Source organism: Polypterus senegalus, chromosome 13, assembly GCF_016835505.1.
Source record: "Polypterus senegalus isolate Bchr_013 chromosome 13, ASM1683550v1, whole genome shotgun sequence".
NCBI lineage: Eukaryota > Metazoa > Chordata > Cladistia > Polypteriformes > Polypteridae > Polypterus > Polypterus senegalus.
The window spans coordinates 130868160-130889175 of NC_053166.1; the positions used below are offsets into that span (position 1 = coordinate 130868160).

Genomic DNA, 21016 nt, shown 5'->3' on the forward strand with positions numbered 1-21016 from the left:
TTGAATTACAAGGCCCCCTCCCAACACAGCCATATGTCATCCAGGGGTACACCTCTTTGAAGTAAATTAGAGGAGTCAACAGGTGTTGTATATGCTGCATCTTCGCTGGTATTTGATAGTATAGTTTAAACCATGCGGTAGATATGGTAAAAGAAATGGGTTGCCAAAGAATGTGTTTGAGGCATAATTGATCAAATGTCGCAAAAATGTGGTGTCGGTGCCGAGCGCTGCAATGAATGGATTCTCTGCTCTTCACATGACTCTTTGAGGTGGTTCAGTATCCTTAAAAGGACTGCTAACCTTTAGCCACATTGTTGGAAAAGCGTGTGACTTTGCAGGTTTGCCACTTATACTGTATGGGTGCTCCTGATGTAATGCCAGCTCATACTTGGGTGGCTCATCCCTGGCTGATGTAACTTGTCAGCTCCCATACAATATTTTCAATACAAAGATCTCTAAAGGTATGAACACCAAGTGATTTTTACAAAGGAAATAAATTACAGGTTAAGGATAGCTGAAATAGATGATTATTGTGCATGCAAGCAACTGACAGTAATGTCTCAAGCTTACAGCACTTAGTTACAATGTTATGAGTAAGCGATGAACCACAAGATTACTGGCTAATTGGCAATAATTAGCAATGGTAGGTGCATGGAGCAAAGTATGTAATGAAGAGATCAAGCACAATTTCCTTTCTGTGGTTAACCAGGGAGGTAGAGGTTAACTCTTTTCTGCTTCTTTTCATAGTCTCAAAGAACAGCTTATCAAGGCCTAGTAGTAAAACTGGATGTTGAGTAGTATCATAATAGTCACTGCTTTAGGTATTTGCAAAATGGCAAACATAATACACACACAGTGAATTCAGCAAATATCCAGACCCCTTCACTTTCTGCATACTTTATTGCTCCATTAGATTGGGTGGGAAGTATCTTTAAACTGCCAACTTCAGGTCTCTCCACAGGTATCTTGTGGGTTTAAGTCTGGGCTTTGGAGGGCCACTGAAGGACAGTCAGAGACTTGTGCCAAAGCCATCCCAGCAGAAAGGTTAACATATTTATTAAAAATCAAAAAGTTAAATCTTTCAATTATATAACGATTAAGACCCTTACTTTAGTACTTTAAAGAAGGCCCTTTAGTAGCAATTATAGCATCAGATCTTCTTTACCTGAAATGTCACTACAACATTTACACACCTGGATTTGACCAGTGTATCCCATTCTTCCTGGCAGATCCTCTCAAGTTCCATTAAGCTAGATGAGAAGTGCCTTTAAACTGCCATCTTCAGGCCTCTCCACAGATGTTCTATAGGGTTTATGTCTGGGCTTTGGATGGGCCACTCGAGGACAGTCAGAAACTTGTCCAGAAGCCACTCGTGCATTGGCATAGCTGTATCTTTTGGGTCATTGATGTGCTGAAAGGTGCACCATAGCCCCGGTCTGAGATCAATTGTACTCTTGAGGAGTTTTTCTTCAAGGATATCTCTGTATTTTGATACATTCATCTTTCTTTTAATTATGATCAGTCTCCCTGTCCCTGCCACTGAGAAGCACCCCCAGAGCATGATGCTGCCACCATCAGGCTTCACCATTGTGATGGTATCAGGGAGTTAATAAGCAGTGCCTGGTCTTCAGCTGAAATATTGCTTGTAATTTAGCCCAAAGAGTTTAATTATTGTCTCATCAGAACAGAAAATCTTTGTCCCATCTTAGTCCCTCTACAATAAACACCTGATTAATGGAAGTGCTGCTAAGTTGGTTATCCTTCTAACAAGTTCTTCCATCTAGCAGGGAACTGAAGCCCTGTCAGACTGACCATCTGGGTTCTTGGACACCTAAATGACTAAGACTGCTCTTGTTCAGATTACTCAGTTTATCTGGATGGACAACTCTAGGAGGAGTCCAGGTGATTCCTAACCTTGTACTTCTGGGAACACTCAAAGCACCAGAAATAGTTCAATGCCCTTGCTCTGATCTGTGCCTCACCGCGATTTGATCCTACATGTCTGCACATAATTTCCTGGACTTCATGGATTAGTTTTTATCCTGGCATGCAGCGAGAATTATGGGACCTTATATACACAGGTGTGTGCATTTCTCAATGATGTCTAATCATTTCAGTTTGTTACAAATGGAGGCCAATCAAGTTCTAGATACATCTCAAGAATAACAAAAGTAAACAGCAAAAAGGGTCTGAATACTTTATTTTTAATAAGTTTGCAGACCTCTGTGGAGATATGTTTTCAATTTGCTATTATGAGTTACTGAGTGTAGATGAATAATGGATACTTTTAAAATTAAATTTCCAACACAATGAAGTATGCAACAAGTGAAGGGGTCTGAATACATTCTGAATCCACTGTATGTACAGTATGTATTGTGTGTATAGTTTATTGACTAGTCTTTCTGAAAAAGTGGGTGGCGGGCTGCTGCTGGTGGCTTGAGATTTGCCATTGCCTGTTGTACTACTGGGTCCCAATGTCACCCTTCGATATACACTATATTGCCAGAAGTATTGGGACACCCCTCCAAATCACTGAATTCAGGTGTTCCGGTAAATTCCATGGCCACAGGTGTATACACTCAAGCCCCTAGGCATGCAGATACCTTCTACAAACATTTGTGAAAGAATTAGTCTCTATCAGTGAATTCAAGCATGGTACTATGATAGGAAGTCCATTCGTGAAATTTCCTCGCTACTAAATATTCCAGGGTCAACTGTTAGTTGTATTATAACAAAGTGGAAGCAATTGGGAACAACAGCAACTCAGCCACGAAGTGGTAGGCCACGTAAAATCACAGAGCGGGTGCAGCGCATGCTGAGGTGCACAATGTGCAGAAGTCGCCACTTTCTACAGAGTAAATAGCTACAGACCTCCAAAAGCTCAAGAACTGTGCACATAGAGAGCTTCATGGAATGGGTATCCATGGCCAGGCAGCTGCATCCAAGCCTTACATCACCAAGTGCAATGCAAAGGGTTGGATGCAGTGGTGTAAAGCACACTGCCAGTGGAGACGTGTCCTCTGGAGTGACAAATCACGCAATTCGATGGACGAATCTGGGTTTGGTGATTGCCAGGAGAACGGTACTTGCCTGACAGCATTGTGCCAAGTGTAAAGTTTGGTGGAGGGGGGATTACGGTGTGGGGCTGTTTTTCAGGGGTTGAGCTTCAGCCACTTAGTTTCAATGAAAGGAATTCTTAATGCTTCAGCATACAAAGCAATTTTGGACAATTTAATGCTCCCAACTTTGTGGGAACAGTTTGCGGGTGGCCCCTTCCTGTTCCAACATGACTGTGCACCAGTGCACAAAGCAAGGGCTATAAAGAAATGGATGAGTGAGTTTGGTATGGACTGCACAGAGCCCTGACATCAACCCAACAGATCACCTTTGGGATGAATTAGAGCAGAGACTGCGAACAAGCCAGGCCTTCTCATCCAACATCTGTGCCTGACCTCACAAATGCTCTCCTAGAAAAATGGTCAACAATTCCCATAAACACACTCCTAAACCTTGTGGAAAGCCTTCCTAGAAGAGCGTAGCTGTTATAGCTGCAAGGGTGAGCCAACTCCATATTAAAACCTATGTATTAAGATTGGGTTGTCATTAAAGTTCATGTGTGTGTATAGGCTGGTGTCCCAATACTTTTGGCATTACAGTGTATTTCCCCCATATTTCCTGGACAAACCATCCTACCTGCTCTGACGATCGCACTTGATCCATCAAGGAGACCCTTGTGTTATATATTGTGGTCAAAAAGGCACTGCAGGTTCCCACAGAAAAATGTTGGGGCAGCAACCTACAGTAGTCGACCCCATTTAATTCAGACACAGAAACAAAAGAAAAGGCTTCGGTGCATGGCACTATAAGTAATAGAACAAAAATAACTGAAGAAAGTATTTCACTATAGCAGTTGTTTTCGTTAGAGTTTGAGGAGCTCCACTCTATGGTGCAGTTGGTTCAGAATTGACCGTTTTCTTCTTTCTGGTGTTTAAAGGTGGGAGAACAGAAGGGGCAGAGTCAATTGTCCTCACCGGGCATCTTGTTGGTGCTGTGGAGAGAAAAACAGAAGAGAAGGTTAGCGAGAGTACCCGCTCTCGACCCAGGATGGTAGTAACTGATTCAGATGAGCCCAGAAGGTGATCCACAGACACGTATGTCTGAAACAATATATATATATATATTTTTTTTTTTTTTAAATATACACACACACACAAACACACATATACAGTACTGCAAGACACAGGCATTTTAATAGGCTTTTAATCTTAATACTCTTATTGGATATTTTGTATTGAGTTACAAAAACTAAACTGAAATGGATCTTAGCTATAACTCACACATAGTGGAACAGCAACATTTATTTTATAGCACATTTTCATACAACAAAATGCTTTACAAGATGACAAAGAGAAAGTTACAAGAAATGAAAAACAAGATTAGGCAATAAGATTAAAGAATGAGTAGCAACAAAAGAAGATAACGTCAAATGGCCAGGAGGACAGAAAACAACAAAAGAAAAACTCCAGTTGTGAACTGCTGTGAAACAATCAAACAAAAACTGATTAAATTCAAGATGATATGCAAGGCTGTACATGAGAATAATATGCTTTCATTTAATTTCAGCCTAAACCCAGAAAGTCTATAGAATTCATCCAGTACTGGAAGAGATAAATATGAGTATGTTAATTAAAACACTATATTGTCTGAATAAAAAAACAGTTTAAATTCTAGTCTTTGCTTGTTTTTAGATGCTCAATAGTAATAGTAGCCAGCACTGCAATAATGGGCAGTCATGTTTGGTTCTCATCGATCCATTTTTTCAAAGCAACATGAGGCCTTAAAGACAGCTCTGGTGAAAAGGTGGGAAGCTGCCTTGAACAAGATAGCACCCCATCACTTGGTTCACTCACTCGCCATGCACTTCTGGGTCCTTTTCAGCTTAGGAGCAAAAGATCCAAGCAGCTTTTTAAATCGTATACAGCACAGCGTTCATTGTGTCTCTCAAAGCCGCATTGCACACCACACAATATGAACACATGGCCACTTCTGCAGCCAGAGGTCAGTTACTTGTTCAACCTTTGCTGAGGAGATCAGTCTGAAAGGAGCTGTAAGCTGTTTGTTAAAACCATGAAGCTCTCCAGCCTTATCCCCTCCACTGGCACAATCTGAAAATGTCACACGTATCAGTACATGAGGGGCTGACCTGCGAGGCTTCTGTGAAGTACGAATGTTGGGGAATTCTGCTTTGGACTTTTGGAGAGAGAGAGTTGGTCATCATTGGGGCAATCTACTGTACATCCAGGTTTGTGAAGACACTTACCAACATGGGGTGTGGTGAACACTGGTGAAAAGGTGGGAAGCTGCCCCAGGACAAGACAGCAGCCCATCACTAGGCTCACGAACACAAACTAATCCTGACTCCCAGTGGACCAGTTTGGAGGCCCCAGTCTTCTCTTTGTAGTCTGATCTGCTCTGGGGACATGCAAAGTATAGTTTTAGGGACAACTGCTGCATAATATGAGAATGTAGTTAACAAAATGAGGATGAAACAGCAGCCTGACAGTACTGATTAAAAAATGTAAAACAAAACAGGCTCCCTGCCAGCCTTTCACTTTTCCTCAGGTATGATTTGTCTCACAATGGCTGTGTAGGAATAGTGGACTCCCCGAAAGCAGACCTTCTCCCTCTCTAATGTTGCTTGTTTCCTACCTTCACTGAGGATTTGATGAAGCTGAGTGTTTCACTGTACCTTTGTACACCTAGCATGTAACACATCAGGCCACACTGGACCACTTATTAGCAATTCTTCTCTTTCGGACAGATTGCACTGCACACAAAACAGATGGGGATCAAGGCTGAAAAAAGAAACTACAAACCATGCAGCGTCATTGCCACTCTGCATGCACTGTTCAGAACACATACTGTACCTGTCTGTGTACCGTATATACAATAGTTGCATGACCTATTAGGAAAACTAATCAAGACACACCACCATACTGTGAGTGCCTCAGCCAGAGGAGGCTTTGCACTTAATAATAGAACAACAAAGTGAAGAGAGCACGGTTAACCTTTAGAGGCACTTTGGCATTTTAATTACACAACTCAAGGCTTTCTATTTTAAGTACCGTGCTAATCTTTCATTAGTACAGTACAGTCATAATGTATAATTTGCTCAAAAATGAGAGAAGAAAATACTGTCGGCACTTACAATAATTTAATGGATTTTGTATTCAGAGTTGTCGCATAGCAAACAGAGTATGGCGCCAACTGATTCCACGTTTTTCTTCTTCCATTCTTGTAATTTGCCATATTGCGCAGTTTTCCGTTCTGATTATTGCAGCACTAAAGGCCTGTAATGGAAAAAGTGGGTCAGAAACTGGATGGGTTAACAAAAGAAATAAGCATCAGAAGATCCATGGAATTAGCTGATTGTTAACATCCATTCACGTGTGCTCAAGCCATTCATTTTTTTTTGCCTTCTGCAGAATGAAGGTCTTACCTCAATCCAGTAAAATCCACGTCTCGAATTGTGCTGCAGCTGCTATCTTGTGCTTTACATTACACACATCAGCAGCTATTGTTATTCTGCACTGGTCTCTGTGTAATTCCAGAAGTGAGCGAGATTACCATCTTTCGGCTTATAAACTGAAATCTCATATTACAAAAAATGGATCCAATGTATTTCTCATCAGAAAGATTTATTGGTGCTTAAAATGTCCCTAAAATATTAAAGATAGTTTGATTTGATTTTCTTATCTCAAATAGCCTGTTCATTTGAGATTCATTGAGCACATACTGTACTGCTGCCTCAGCCGCCATGCACTTCCGGGTTCTTTCAAGCTAAGGAGCAAAAGAGCCGAGCAGCTTTATAAATCGTATACAGCACAGCGTTCATTGTGTCTCTCAAAGCCGCATTACACACCACACAATATGAACACACGGCCACATCTGCAGCCAGAGGTCAGCTAGTTGTTCAACATTTGCTGAGGAGATCTGTCTGAAAGGTGGTGTAAGCTGTTTGTTAAAACCATGTAGCTCTCCAGCCTTATCTCCTTCACTGGCACAGTCTGAAAAGGTCAGACTTATCAGTACATGAGGGGCTGACCCGTGAGGTTTCTGTGAGGTACGAGTGTTGGGGGATTCTGCTTTGGACTTTTGGACAGAGAGAGAGAGTTGTCACCATTTTAGTCCTCGTTCAGGTTTGTCTCCATCATCTCAGAATAACTTTTCCTACCCATTTCAACAATACTTTTATTTGTTGCTGCTCTCAGAGATTCTGCTTTGTCTGCAGTACATGCAAGCACCAGTCCACTGATAATATACCGGCTTGATTCTGTTTCCCAAAGAGCCATATTTTCAATCAAAAATAAATGCCTTTCTTGGGATGGTGGTATCAGCATCCGACTCCCTCAGGCCAAACAAGGTATTGATTGAACTGGACAAAAACAGAAAAATAATTGGGCAGTTGAAATTAAAAAGAGGTCCTAAGGCATTGCATTGAACAATATGTTTGTAAATTGGTGCCTTCGACATACTTCTCTCTTCAAATAAAAGTAGAAACAAAATGTGCCTTATGCTTATGCAATATAACGTGCTTACATATTGGTTACCTGTGTCTTCAAACAAAATGACATTCACTACACACCACTAAAAACTGCGAAGAACACAGCCTCTAGTATTAAGGCAGCAGCTTTAATAAAAAAAACTGAAGGGCTTCAGCCGGGCTGCTCAAGTTATTTATGTCGTGTAAAGCAGGTTGATACGTCCTTAATGGAACAGTTGAAAACAAAACAAATGGCATTGTGGGGATATATAATCCATTTGAAATAAACAGGTAGCTCAGGGGGCTTATATTTTGAATCAGAGATTGTTGAAAGGAAGCTGAAGCCAGCATCTGAAGCTAACTAATATCAGAATATAAAATTACACAAGTTCAAGATGGGCCTTATAAATTAATAATACCGGCTATAGTGTGCAGCTGGCGAACCTTATCATATCTTTTGAAAGGATCCTGGAAAAGTGTGACGGTATGTGTTAGATGGATTAGCTCACAAGCCACGGGAATTTAAATGTGGTGGTTATCTGTAGTATCATTCGATCAAAAAAGGAGCATACAGCACGGGAAATTTCAAGTGTAAGTGGCTGGGATGAACGGCTGAGATGCCATAAATATGAGATGGCCCAGTTTAGTTTACTGATGGTCACTGCAGATAGATCTAAGCACCTACACTGGAAGGATCGTGATGTTCAGGGGTCTAATTAGGGTGACACCAAAGCGTTATCAGGCTAGGTGACACATGCTGTGTCAAAATTCATGGCACGTGAATATTCAATATGGATAACTTTTTATCCAAAGGAGAAAATCTATTTGAGGAGAATGTACAGATGTATTGATATAAATAAAGCATCCACGTGCCCAACTTCTATTAATGCTGCAGATATAGCAGTCATGAAATCTGCCAACTTCAGGTTCTTCACGTTTCTTGCTATATTCAGGTCAGGTTTATTTACCTGCTACTGACCTCATATTTTCGCTCTTAGTTTAAGAGATTTAAAGAGAAAGGGTGATAAAAAATAAATGATAGCACAAATGCATCATTTTCACAAAGACATATTGCTGTGTAGAACAGCAGCATAACACACAGTGTACTATCATGACCAAAATATCCATTATTCAGTGGGATTTCAACGCTATGAAAACCATGTAGCCTGCAGCATCCAGTTTTCTGTTATGCTAAACAGGGAAGCAAGAAGTCTTGGCTCACCATCTTCATCAGTGCTGATCAGGAAACATGTCTTGGAAATCTGAATTAGTCAGCCATTCCCACTGATATGGATCAGGGTGCAGAGCGCCATCTCCATCAGTGCTAGTCAAGTTAGGGTCAGCTCTGGCATGTCCATCAGTGCTTTAGTCCATCTCAGGGTTTCTCTACCTGATGAGCATGCTATTGCAGTTGTGTGTCATGCTCATAGGTTTCTGTTGTTATTATTATTATTATTATTATTATTATTATTATTATTAATATTATTATTTTAGCAGCTGTTATAATATCTTGTTTCATTGACAATGTCTGAACAGTTTTTTATCCTTTTGTAAGGATGTAATGGTATGCCACTCTTTGTCAATAGAATCAGGTGACATATTGTATTAAATTAAATGCTCGCATGACTACTATTGAAAATACTTTTGACAATTCACAGTGAAATTCAACATATTGCTCTGTTCTTTCTAAATAATGCAGTCTTTGATATTGTTGATTGATATAATTTGCACATAAAACAAATAAATGAAAGCAATTGTGTATATAATTTAAGACGTGATCAGCAAATAGAACTGCTGCTATAGTGCGCTCAATTACAATATATGTTGACAAAATACATTTTGATCGGTCTTTTCTTGTGATTTTCAGACGTTGTGTCTTTTATACAACACATCTTCAGCAAATAAAAAAATAAGATTTCATGTCTCATTTCATCTCATCATCTCACATTCTTTTTCTGGTGAGGGTCGCAGTGGCAGCAGGCCCAGACAGAGATATAATCTGTCCAGTGTGTCCCAGGACGGCTGTAGATCTCCTAAAAAACACAAAGTAAAACGCATAAACAACATATACTCAGCAAAAAAAGAAACGTCCTCTGACTTTCAACTGTCTTTACTTTCAGTAAACTTAATGGGTAAATATTTGTATGAACACTAAAAGAGTCAACACCATAAGACATAAACTAAAAATGTTTCACAATGTGTCCCTGAATGAAGGGAGGCTCAAAATCAAAAGTACCAGTCCGTATCTGGTGTGGCCACCAGCTGCTTGAAGTACTGCAGTGCATCTCCTCCTCATGGACTGGACCAGATTTGTCAGTTCTTGCTGTGAGATGTTACCCCACTCTTCCACCAAGGCACCTGCAAGTTCCTGGACATTTCTGGGGGGAATGGCCCTAGCCCTCACCCTGCGATCCAACAGGTCCCAGACGTGCTCAATTCCTTCGACGATAAACACGAATCCGTCCATCACCCCTGGTGAGACAAAACCGTGACTCATCAGTGAAGAGCACTTTTGCCACTCCTGTCTGGTCCAGCGAAGGTGGGTTTGTGCCCATAGGCGGCATTGTTGCTGGTGATGTCTGGTAAGGACCTGCCTTACAACAGGCCTACAAGCCCTCAGTCCAGCCTCTCTCAGCCTATTGCGGACAGTCTGAGCACTGATGGAGGGATTGTGTGTTCCTGGTGTGACTCGGGCAGTTGTTGTGGCCATCCTGTACCTGTCACGCAGGTGTGATATTCGGATGTACCGATCCTGTGCAGGTGTTGTTACACGTGGTCTTCCACTGCGAGGATGATCAGCTGTCCTTCCTGTCTCCCTGTAGCGCTGTCTTAGGTGTCTCACAGTGCGGACATGGCAATTTATTGCCCTAGCCACATCAGCAGTCCTCATGCCTCCCTGCAGCATGCCTAATGCACGTTCACGCAGATGAGCAGGGACCCTGGGCATCTTTCTTTGGGTGTTTTTCACAGTCGGTAGACAAGTCTCTTTAGTGTCCTGCGTTTTTAGAACTGTGAACTTAAATGCCTACTTTCTGTAAGCTGTTAAGGTCTTAACGACCATTCCACAGGTGCATGTTAATTAATTGATTATGGTTAATTGATTATGCATGGAAAACATTGTTTAAACTCTTTACAATGAAGATCTGTAAAGTTATTTGGATTTTTAAAACATTATTGTTGAAATACACAGTCCTGAAAAAGGGACGTTTCTTTTTTTGCTGAGTATATATGCAAACATGTTGCGCTGTCCAATCAGAAACCAGGAAAAATACAGCTCAGGATTTTTGAAGGGTAGAGAAATGTGACAAAACACTGGCCCAGCTGATGGTCACTTGCCCGACTGCATTAGACCTTCTGTCTCCAACTATACTCTGGACTACAAGGCACCTGAAGATGCTGAGCAGCAAAAGGGGTCTCGCTGGCAGATGATCGTTGGTACTTTGCACCGCCTTAGCAAAGGTGATATCTTGTGTACATTCAGCAATTAGTGGGAATAAGCTAAATGCATACTTATTCTGGATAGCCTTGGTCTGGCATAATATAATATACGCCTAGTGAGACTTAATGTACATGGCATTGCTTACAACTATGGCACAGTCCCTCTTCCATTTTAGACCATTTTAACATGTAAGGATAAGTGTGGCCATTGTGAACCTGAAAATGAGCATGACACCTGTGATCATTTTCCTGTGTTTTATAAGTATGTTTAGTCATATTGAAGCTTCATTTGTGGGTTTCTGGTACTGAAATGCACACAACAAACTTTTCTGCTTGGATGTGTGATTGAGCCCTGCAGAGGGCGCTGGCATACCAGTACATGAGCTTTTTGCTTCACACCCAGTGCTGCTGGAATAGTAATAACGCAGGCAGTTTTACTTCAATAAGTATTGTGCTAGTTATTTTAAAAAGTAATCAGACTACGTAATGCACGTTACTTTTAACATATTACCCTGCTGCTGTTGAGATTGTGCTGCTGAGTGTACATTCAGCTCATCATTACAAATTTCACAATTTCTGAAATACTGGGATTGATTATTTCAATGAAATGGAGGAATAATTAAATCACCAAACATTTGCCTCTGGAATTTATTTTGTGGACGCTTCTACCCTTGGCTGCTGAAAGCGGGTGTGAAGCAAACACGCATGTGCAGGCTGACAGAGTGCAACGGACACACGCAGACTACAAAATCCTTAACAGGAACTTATTTATGGGTTTACTTTGCCATATAATTGAGTTATTTGTGGAGAAATCTCTCTCTGTTAATCAGGTTTCTCAAAGGTCAATAATCCGATTTCTTTAATCGAAACAAGGGTTTACATGGCATTTTAGAAATCAGGTTTCAGTGAATAACTGGGTTATTGAAGTACATGTAAATGCAGTGCATACCAGCCCCAATAAGTTTAGCTGCATGTTTGGTAATCTGCTGAAGCATTTTAAATTTTGGTTTGTCAGACTACTAAACCAGGCATTGAGGTTGAAAGGATTGCGCTGAGGTAATAGGGCAACATGAGGTCTTAGTCTGAGTTTATGAGAGAAAAATAAGCGCGGATTGCATTTAGAGTACTGGTATATGTTTTTGTATTAATATTCCAATTAAGATTGTTAGCTTAAGGTAGTTCAGAGCATTTATATTTAGTCACTCTGTGAACATGCAGATTACTGCCTCTTAAAGACAAATATAATTTCTTTGGTCTTTTTGACACTCAGTGTAAGACATTTCTTATTACACTAATTTACTCAACAGTCCATTTGGTTTAAATGGTGGCTTTCATCCTCTCCAGATATGTGTCCTGTCAACATTGTGCCATCAGCAAACTTGATAATGGACCAGTGGTCACTGTCCTGCCTCAGGTCACTTGTGTATAGTGTAATTAATAATGGAGACCAAACACATCCTTGAGGAGCCTCCTGTACTTGAGAGTAGGATTTTTGGAAAGGTTTCATGTACTTTGACTGCCTGTGAATGATTTAAAAGAAAGTTGTGAATCCATAATATAATCGCAGCTATGCCCATGTAGTACTGAAAGAGGACAGTGAGGAGGGCCCAGCCCGGCTCTCCACTTCTGACGACACGCTTCCCCCTCCCCTCAGCCCACAGCCTGTGTCTCAGATTAGCATGATTATATTGTTCCTACAAGCGAGCTATGATTCTTAGCTCAATGAGAGAAGTCACAGAATCAACTGGAATGTTCAAGCAAATTCTAGAAAAAACCCTATTTGAATCCATGAAGTAGTTCTCTTGTGAAAAGAGGACAGACATACAGACAGACAGATATTGGATATATATATATATATATATATATATATATATACACTAGGGGGTTACCCCCTGCTCGCTTTGCTTGCCGACCCCCGTGGTCTGTGCTACGCGCCAGCCACTTCGCATCCCTGCCACTTGTGTTGTGAAGTAGGGGACTAAATGCACCCCAAGGAGACGTGGTCGCTCCTCTGAAACCCCCAATTAAATGGTGACACAATGGGAAACAAATACAGTTTGTTTTTACCTCCTCTTTGCTCGATCAGCACCCTTCCTCAGCATCCTCACGTGTCTCAACCTATCTTGCCTGACACTTCCTCTTTCAGGCGCATAAAGCCTTCCTTTCAGACTCTGTTATTTCAAAGTGCGTTGCTCCAGTCCACTTTTTGACTACCACCAATTGTAAATGGGCCCCCAGTACCCACTGTGAAAACATCATTTGTAAACTCTCAGCGTTTGTCCTAGACCTTTCTTTGATATCATCATACAGTATGTCAAAATGTCTCTTGCCCATCACTTGCTCTCTTGATCACATTTAACACATTTAACAATTAGACTGACCCATCAGATAAAAGCCAAACTGACCAATCAGAATGCTAAGAGGAACCAGGTATGTACAGTACATAGACCCACACACACAGAGTAGCGTTTCATTATATAGTAGACTAGCAAAATACCCGCGCTTCACAGTGGAGAAGTAGTGTGTTAAAGAAGTAATGAAAAAGAAAAGGAAACATTTTCAAAATAATGTAACATGATTGTCAATGTAATTGTTTTGTCACTGTTATAAGTGTTGCTGTGATAAATTTTATATATATATATATATATATATATATATATACATACATACCTACATATATACACACATACATATACATACACACACATATATATATATATATATATATATATATATATATATATATATCCTTTGGGGTGCGAGCAGCTGTTGCTGGGGGTGCCAGAATCCATCGAGGAAGAAAAATTAAAAACATTTGTACAAAATGCACTTAGTGCTGCGTGGGTATTATGAACTATCATATCTGTTCAAGTTCTATTTAAATTTTAAATATAAGTAATTTTTATTTAGTCAACAGAAATATGTTTGGTAGGAATATGAGTTAAATTTAGTCATCATTGCATACATTTTTCTTCACCATAGAAATTTAAAGACTAAATTCAACTTACATTACTACCAAAGATTTTTGATAGTATTTTTGTCGACTAAATAGAACCTACTTATATCCAAATAGAACTTGAAAAGAAATATTTTTTTGAATCTGATCGCGTATTTTAGATCGACTTGACGCGCACGACATCGAGCCTGCGAGCTATTGTGCTGTCGCCTGCCTGCCTCAATAAGTCACCCTCGCTTCACTCTTACTTTTTTACCGTTCATTTAATCATGGCTAGTTGCAAAAAATATAGAAAATGGAAGGAGGATTACACTGAGTATGGCAAAAACAGTTCAATTACTCTGTCGTACGGATTATCCTTGCGCTTCAGTTGCATCAAAATGTCCCTTTCTATCACCATCGAAGCTAATGCTGAAAGGCGAACCCGGCGTATGGTATTTCTGGCATAAGTTTGAATTCGCTTTAGGGCTGAAAATGTCCGCTCGACAGAAGCAGTGTACATGGGAATGCTCACCGCCACATATACCAATGTGAACAGCTACCCCATGCTCTCATTCAGATTTTTCTGATGTCATTTTAGAGCTGGACGCCTGGCATCTTTTTTTGGCAATGTTTGGTGTGAGGTTCTGTGTTGTGGAGATTGTCAGGATGGACTGCAGGTGCTCATCAGTGAGGCGACTCCTGTGTGCTGTTTTGTTAGTTTTCATCACTGAGAAGAGCTTCTCACACAGATATGTGGTACCAAACATGCACAAGGTTCGAGCCGCATGTAGACGGACTTTTTTGTTCTTCAAAGTCACCAAAGCGCCATGCAAACTCAGTGCAGTGCGCTCAGTTTATCAGCAAAGTGCGTATTTGGGAACACCGTAGTGACGACTTGGTTCCACATTACTTGGCAAGGTGCACTGGTGCATTTGTGTCTCCCATAAAAGCAGCTTCACTTGAAATCACTTTGCGATTGTGCACGGGTTAAAACGTCCGCTGAAGTGTCAGATTCTTATTTAATTATGCTGCTTTCTGTATCTTCTGCATTGCATTCAGGTTACCCTGATGTTTTGTCTCATAGTGCCGTCTTAGATTAAATTCTGTAATTACAGCCACATTAGCTCCACAAATGAGACACACGGGTTCAGTAAACATATACTCAGCCTCCCATCGGTTTTAAAGGCTCTATTTTCAGAATCAACTTTTCTCTTCAGCATCGTGTGAGCTAGCTTCGCAATAACTTGCAGCATCATAAGGTAGACTTGATTAACGCGGTAAGTGTTCGGCAAGGCAGCTGAAGCGCTGCATTATGGGATCTGTAGTTTATTGTGTTACCAGCGCTTCATATACCCGGGCTTTAATAACAATAATACAGTATATAAAATGATCTCGGGCGGATATAATTACACGCCAGGCCGGATGTGGCCTGCGGCCCTTGAGTTTGACACATATGGACTAAATAGAACTTGAAAAGATATATTTTTTCAAATGTGATCGCAATTCAGATAGAGTTGACGCACTACAGCCTGCATGCCTCAATAAGTCATCCTCCCTCGCTCTTACTTTTTACCGCTCATCTAATGAATACACTGAGTATGGCTTTACAAAACAATCATTGATGGCGAATAAAGTATCCATTATTCGAGTATGTAGATCGGGATATATATATACATATATATACATATATATATACCCGCGTATCGCAGCGGAGAAGTAGTGTGTTAAAAAAGCTAGAAAAAGAAAAGGGAACATTTTAAAAATAACGTAACATGACTGTCAATATACAGTATTTGTTTTGTGAGTGTTGCTGTCATCAAGGATTTGATTATCATTATTTCTTTCAATCAGGTTCGTATTTGTAGGATGTGTTGTGTTCAAGTTACATTCCGTGTTTGTCAATCGTTGTAAAGATGACAGGTTTCATTCATCGATTCGTTTCTTACTGCATCAATAAACAGCTTGTCTTCTTCTTTATCTGAGACCTGACACACTGCATGCACGGGTTTTTTTTTTACACTGTCTTCCTTTAGCGGGACATTGACTTTTTCCAACGTGTGCTTTGTTTCCGCTGTAGCTGGATTTATGAATATGCTTATCAGACGCTTCATAGTTTTTGCTGCCTTTTCAATTGTGTAATTCGGTTTTTGTTCAGCGCTCTTTGGAACTTTTGCTTTTTATCTGTGCACTGCGACAGTTCACGTGAGCCATGCATCGACGGTTCCCAGCTGTGCTGGTGCCATCTCGTGCTATGTCCATGGCTGTATTTAATGTTACCTTAGTCCTGGCACTTAAAACTTTCTCTCGCAGTTTCGCTGAGTTTGTGTCAAACACCACCCTGACCATCTCATCTTCCTCTCCATAAGCACAGTCCTTCACCCGTGAATATTTACCCGTGGCAGTTTTCTATTGGATTGCCGCTGACGGACGGCCTTATATGGGCAGGCACTAAATTACAAACGCCAGCGGCAGCCTGTCTATGAACTTAATTTAAAGTGTAGGTTTACATCGTGCTTTGTTTCCGAAGTAGCAGAACTCATGAACATGGTTGTATATGTCACTCGCTCGCTTCTTATTGTTTCGCTGCCTTCTCAATTATATAATGCATGTTTTCTTCAGCGCTTTTTTGAGGTCTTCCTGGTTTTCTATGTACTGCGTGATTACGGGAGGCGTGATGATGTCACACGAAACTCCGCCCCACGGCATTGAAGCTCATCTCCATTACAGTAAATGGAGAAAAACTGCTTCCAGTTATGACCATTACGCGTAGAATTTCGATATAAAACCTGCCCAACTTTTGTAAGGAAGCTGTAAGGAATGAACCTGCCAAATTTCAGCCTTCCACCCACACGGGAAGTTGGAGAATTAGTGATGAGTCAGTGAGTGAGTGAGTGAGTGAGGGCTTTGCCTTTTATTAGTATAGATAAATGGAGAGTAGTATGAGTCTGGAGGTAGAAAATGTGATTTGAAAGAAAGACCGTCTGTCATACAGTGTCCAGACTAGGTGGAATCCAAGTCAAAAGACTGGAGATGTATAAGACGCATGTGAGGTCATGTCTAGACTGCTGTGTGTTATTCTGATCTTTACCTGACAAGTACAACATGACAGCATTTTAGAATGTTCATAGAAGACTAATTAAAGGATTTCAGAGTATGAATTGTGGGAAGGAGGTGAAGGAGATGAATCTTTACAGTAGTTAGCCCTGCTGTCTCACAGCTCCAGAGTTCTGGCTGAAGAAACCAATCAGGTCATCGTCTATGCATCTGTCTGGGTTGTTTGTGGCATTCTCCAGTTTTCCTCTCATATTCCAAAGATGTGTGTTAGATCTATGGGTACCTTCCAATTGGTCCAGGGTTGTTTTGCTTGATGAATGTAGGAAAGGATTTGACAACTTTGGAGTACTAAAGAAGCTGCATTCTTTCCTCCTTTCTAATCAATCTGAACTGTTAACGGACACTGTGATTTATTTAGATGATTTTCATAAACTCTCTGTCTGGTGTCACAGTTTACTTACAGTGCAGGTTTTATTCTTCTAGGAAGCTGAGGTAGAGTCTATGAGTCTGACACCTTTTACTTAACAGAAATGGATCAATTCTTCAGTTTTGTTTGCTCTATTTTTATTGTCCTCTCTTAAGATTTTAAGATTGTGTTTTCTTTCCCCCTTAGCGAGTCACCATTTAATGGTGAAGTACTCAACAAATAAAAAAGTAGTCAATAAATAATGAGCTAACATGCTATAGTTTTTCAACAGTAATGAATCTATTTTAAAATTTGGAAAGACATGAGAGAAAAAAATAAGTTGAGAAAAGAGGGTGCTAATTCATTTTGGTACAATTCTAATGTTGATGTTTCATGAAAGTAAATTACACACAGGCAGGAATTTCTGACGTGGCAATATAACCAGCACCAAGTGGTCTAACCGTACGACATACACCATTGACAGTAAGAATTAGCTTCTGATTAACAAATTGTTTAATCAGAACTTCAGTCTGTAATCAGGGCTGCCTGTCCCCATAGAGATCACATCATGCTAGGAAATGGCCATCAGCTTCTCAAGACAACAGAAAACAGAAACATCAGAAAAGTAAACCAAATGAAAAATGAACTTCTGCTCTTTTTTAAAAAGCACGATTCATCATGATGTTTCTGGTTAAGGAACTGTGACTTCAACTGTGTACTGATGATCTCGTAAGTCCATGCCGAGGTCCCCCACAAAACTACTGTATATAAAGTGCTTGTATAGGTTTTATGTATGTACTCTACATATCTGTTAATTTTCTGAAACTACTTTTTCCATTAAGTCGTAGTAGGTAGCTATTTCATTATAGACATTTAGCTTAGTTAAATTAAGTTAGCACAGATATACTGAATTGCAGTTGTGTAAAAAGGTGCAGATTTCATTTTTGACATATAAATTCTGTAACGTTGAACAGTGTGTTGCGCACAGTCTGTCAAAAGCCAACAGCAGCAGGCAGTGGGGTCCAGCGGCTAAGAGAGCTGACTGTGTTGTGAAGGCTGCAGCAATGGAGGATAAAACTGAAAGCCAGTAAAACATGGAGAGCGTTTGTCCACATGCTACAAAAACACCAAAGCAGCCCTCCGATGCGGCCTAATGTGATATTAACAAGTTCTTGTTTTCTGGCTTGCAAGGTAAAATGGAAGAAAAGGTGGATTTTTTTTTCTTCGCACTTACTCCCAACTCTGAGTATGTACATTATTTCAGTTTAGCTAACAATATATAACAATATAATTAGAATTGCTGGCAGATTATCTCTTATTATGTTCCTGTGCCATTGTGTATAAACATTTATTGTTTCCCAGCTTTATCACTTTCAGTGGATCATAAACCTCTATAATTACTCACAAACAATAATGTTGGTCTTAGTCAACACTGTAAAAAAAAGTTGAGCTGCATTGTTAACTTGTTTTATGGCTAAGCTTTTAATTTAAACTTAGCATAAAAAGAGCAAATTGCATTTGTATAGCAACATGAAAAAAAAAATTCTGTACTTTTCAGTTACTTCATTTCGATTTATTTAAGTAATCTCTCATGATAAATTATGCATTGTTCAGTACTCCTTGTTGCTAATTTTAGTAAAATAATATACTAGTGAAGTCAAGGACGGTGTTTAACTTTATCACAGAGCCTATGAAGAATTATTCCAATCAGCCGTCGACGTGGTCGGATGTTGGCTTGAGAGTTGTCACTCTTCACCTGCAGTTGCTGAGACACGCTGTGCAAGAACAAAGTAGCTTGTACTCTTGTATTGTATTTCTGAGGGGGCCATCTAGCTCTGTGAAGAGGATTACTTGTGTTCTGTATTTACCCCATTTTTTTGACAGGCATTGCAAATCCAACCTACCTGGAAGGGGATCTTTCTCCGAAATGTCATTCCCAAGATTTCTGGCATTTTGTTTTTCCTTCAAGGTTGTTTGAGAGTTTTTTTTTCTGTTAAAGCCCACTGAGGGCTCTCATGGAGCACAAACACGAATATCAGCAGAGTTTCTTTGCAGCCTTTGTTAATTTTCATAAAGCAGTTGATCAAGCTGCCCTGTGGGACATCCTGAGGGTTTGCGGGGTCCCCTCGAGGTTGCTGGATATCATGGCCGGCCTGTACATTAGTACTGTAAGTACTGTGCAGAGTGGAGGCAGAACCTCTGCGTTTTTCCCAGTTGATTCTGGGGTTCATCAGGGGTATGTTCTTGCTCCAACTCTGTTCAATGCTTGTATGGACTGTGGGTGTTGGGCGAGGGCGTGGGTTCCAACGGCTGTGGGGCATCTGTTGGTGAAGAAAGATTCATGGATCTTAACTTTGCTGACGATGCTGTGATCTTCGCAGAGTCAATGGAGGCACTGATTGGGGCGCTCAAGAGACTGAGCGAGGAGTCTGAGTGTCTGGGCTTGCGAGTGTCCTGGATAAAAACCAAGATCCAGGCCTTTAATGACCTCTTAGGCACAGTCATCAGCAGTGTGTCAATCTGGGGAGAGAGTGTTGACCTTGTTGAGAGGTTTACTTACCTTGGCAGTGACATTCATGTCTCTGTGGACTCTTCCTATGAAGTCAGATTGGGAAAGCATGGGGGTTCATGAGGTCGCTGGAAAGGGGTGTGTGGCGCTCCCAATATCTATGCAAAAGGACGAAGGTCCAAGTCTTTAGAGTCCTGGTGCTTCCTGTCTTACTATGTAGTTGTGAGACATGGATGCTATCCAGTGACCTGAGACGAAGGCAGGACTCCTTTGGTACTGTGTCTCTTTGGAGAATCCTTGGGTACTGTTGGTTTGACTTTGTGTCGAATGAGCGGTTGCTCATGGAGTCCCAAATGAGGCACATTACCTGCATTTTGAGGGAGTGTCACTTACAGCACTACGGCAGCTCGTAAAATCCTCATTATTGGGGACCCGAGTGGCTGGACCATGCCAAGGGGTCGCCCACGTAATACCTGGCTGCGGCAGATAGAGGGTCATTTCTGGAGGGTGGGATTGGACCTTGTGTCTGCCTGGGGGGTTGCCAACCGGGATCCCGAGCTGTTTTGTTGTGTGGTGGATGTGGCAACACACTGTATCAGTGCATGCTCCCCAACTTGCCTTGACTTGACAGCCCACTGTGATTTTGGGCTGTGCAAGAAATAAATTGATGGTGGTGGTGTTAGCCCAAAGTTCTCAGCCCTGTAGTCTGTCAGTTCAAAAGGCTGTGCTTGTGTATTCTTCCCAGACTGGTAACGACTCTGGACGCAGGTCATTTTGATGTTTAGTATACACTGCAGGTCTGCAAAATCCATTTGATATGGTACTGGGCTTTTGGATTAAAAAATAAAAAAGAACACATTAGAAAGTCCTGGTGATCCAAATGGGACATGATATACATTTCTACTTTAACTTCTCTGTAATGACAGCTGTGACATGCCCACAGTCTCATGCCAAACTAGCTCAAAACAACAAAACAACATGTACATCACCAGGGCATTTTTATTATATCATACACTTTTCACTAACTAATAAAGTATCTCCTACAGGAGCCAATGTATTATTCTGTAACCATTCTAAGATCAATTTGGCAACCCCAATAAATTGACTAATTTCTACAGCAGAATCATA

The 21016-nt window shown here is 40.8% G+C and overlaps 1 protein-coding gene across 3 annotated transcripts in view; it reads left to right on the forward strand.

Annotated features, from left to right (window-relative positions):
* The window catches only part of elfn1a (extracellular leucine-rich repeat and fibronectin type III domain containing 1a), an 858957-nt gene that overhangs the window by 827167 nt on the left and 10774 nt on the right, over positions 1-21016 (forward strand). The window contains exon 6 of one of the 3 annotated variants that reach the window (XM_039774325.1): positions 3995-4151. The exons of the other annotated variants lie outside the window; for them this stretch is intronic. The gene's annotated coding sequence lies outside the window, so the exon portion shown is untranslated. The remainder of the gene's footprint in view (positions 1-3994; positions 4152-21016) is intronic. 3 annotated transcript variants of the gene reach the window in all.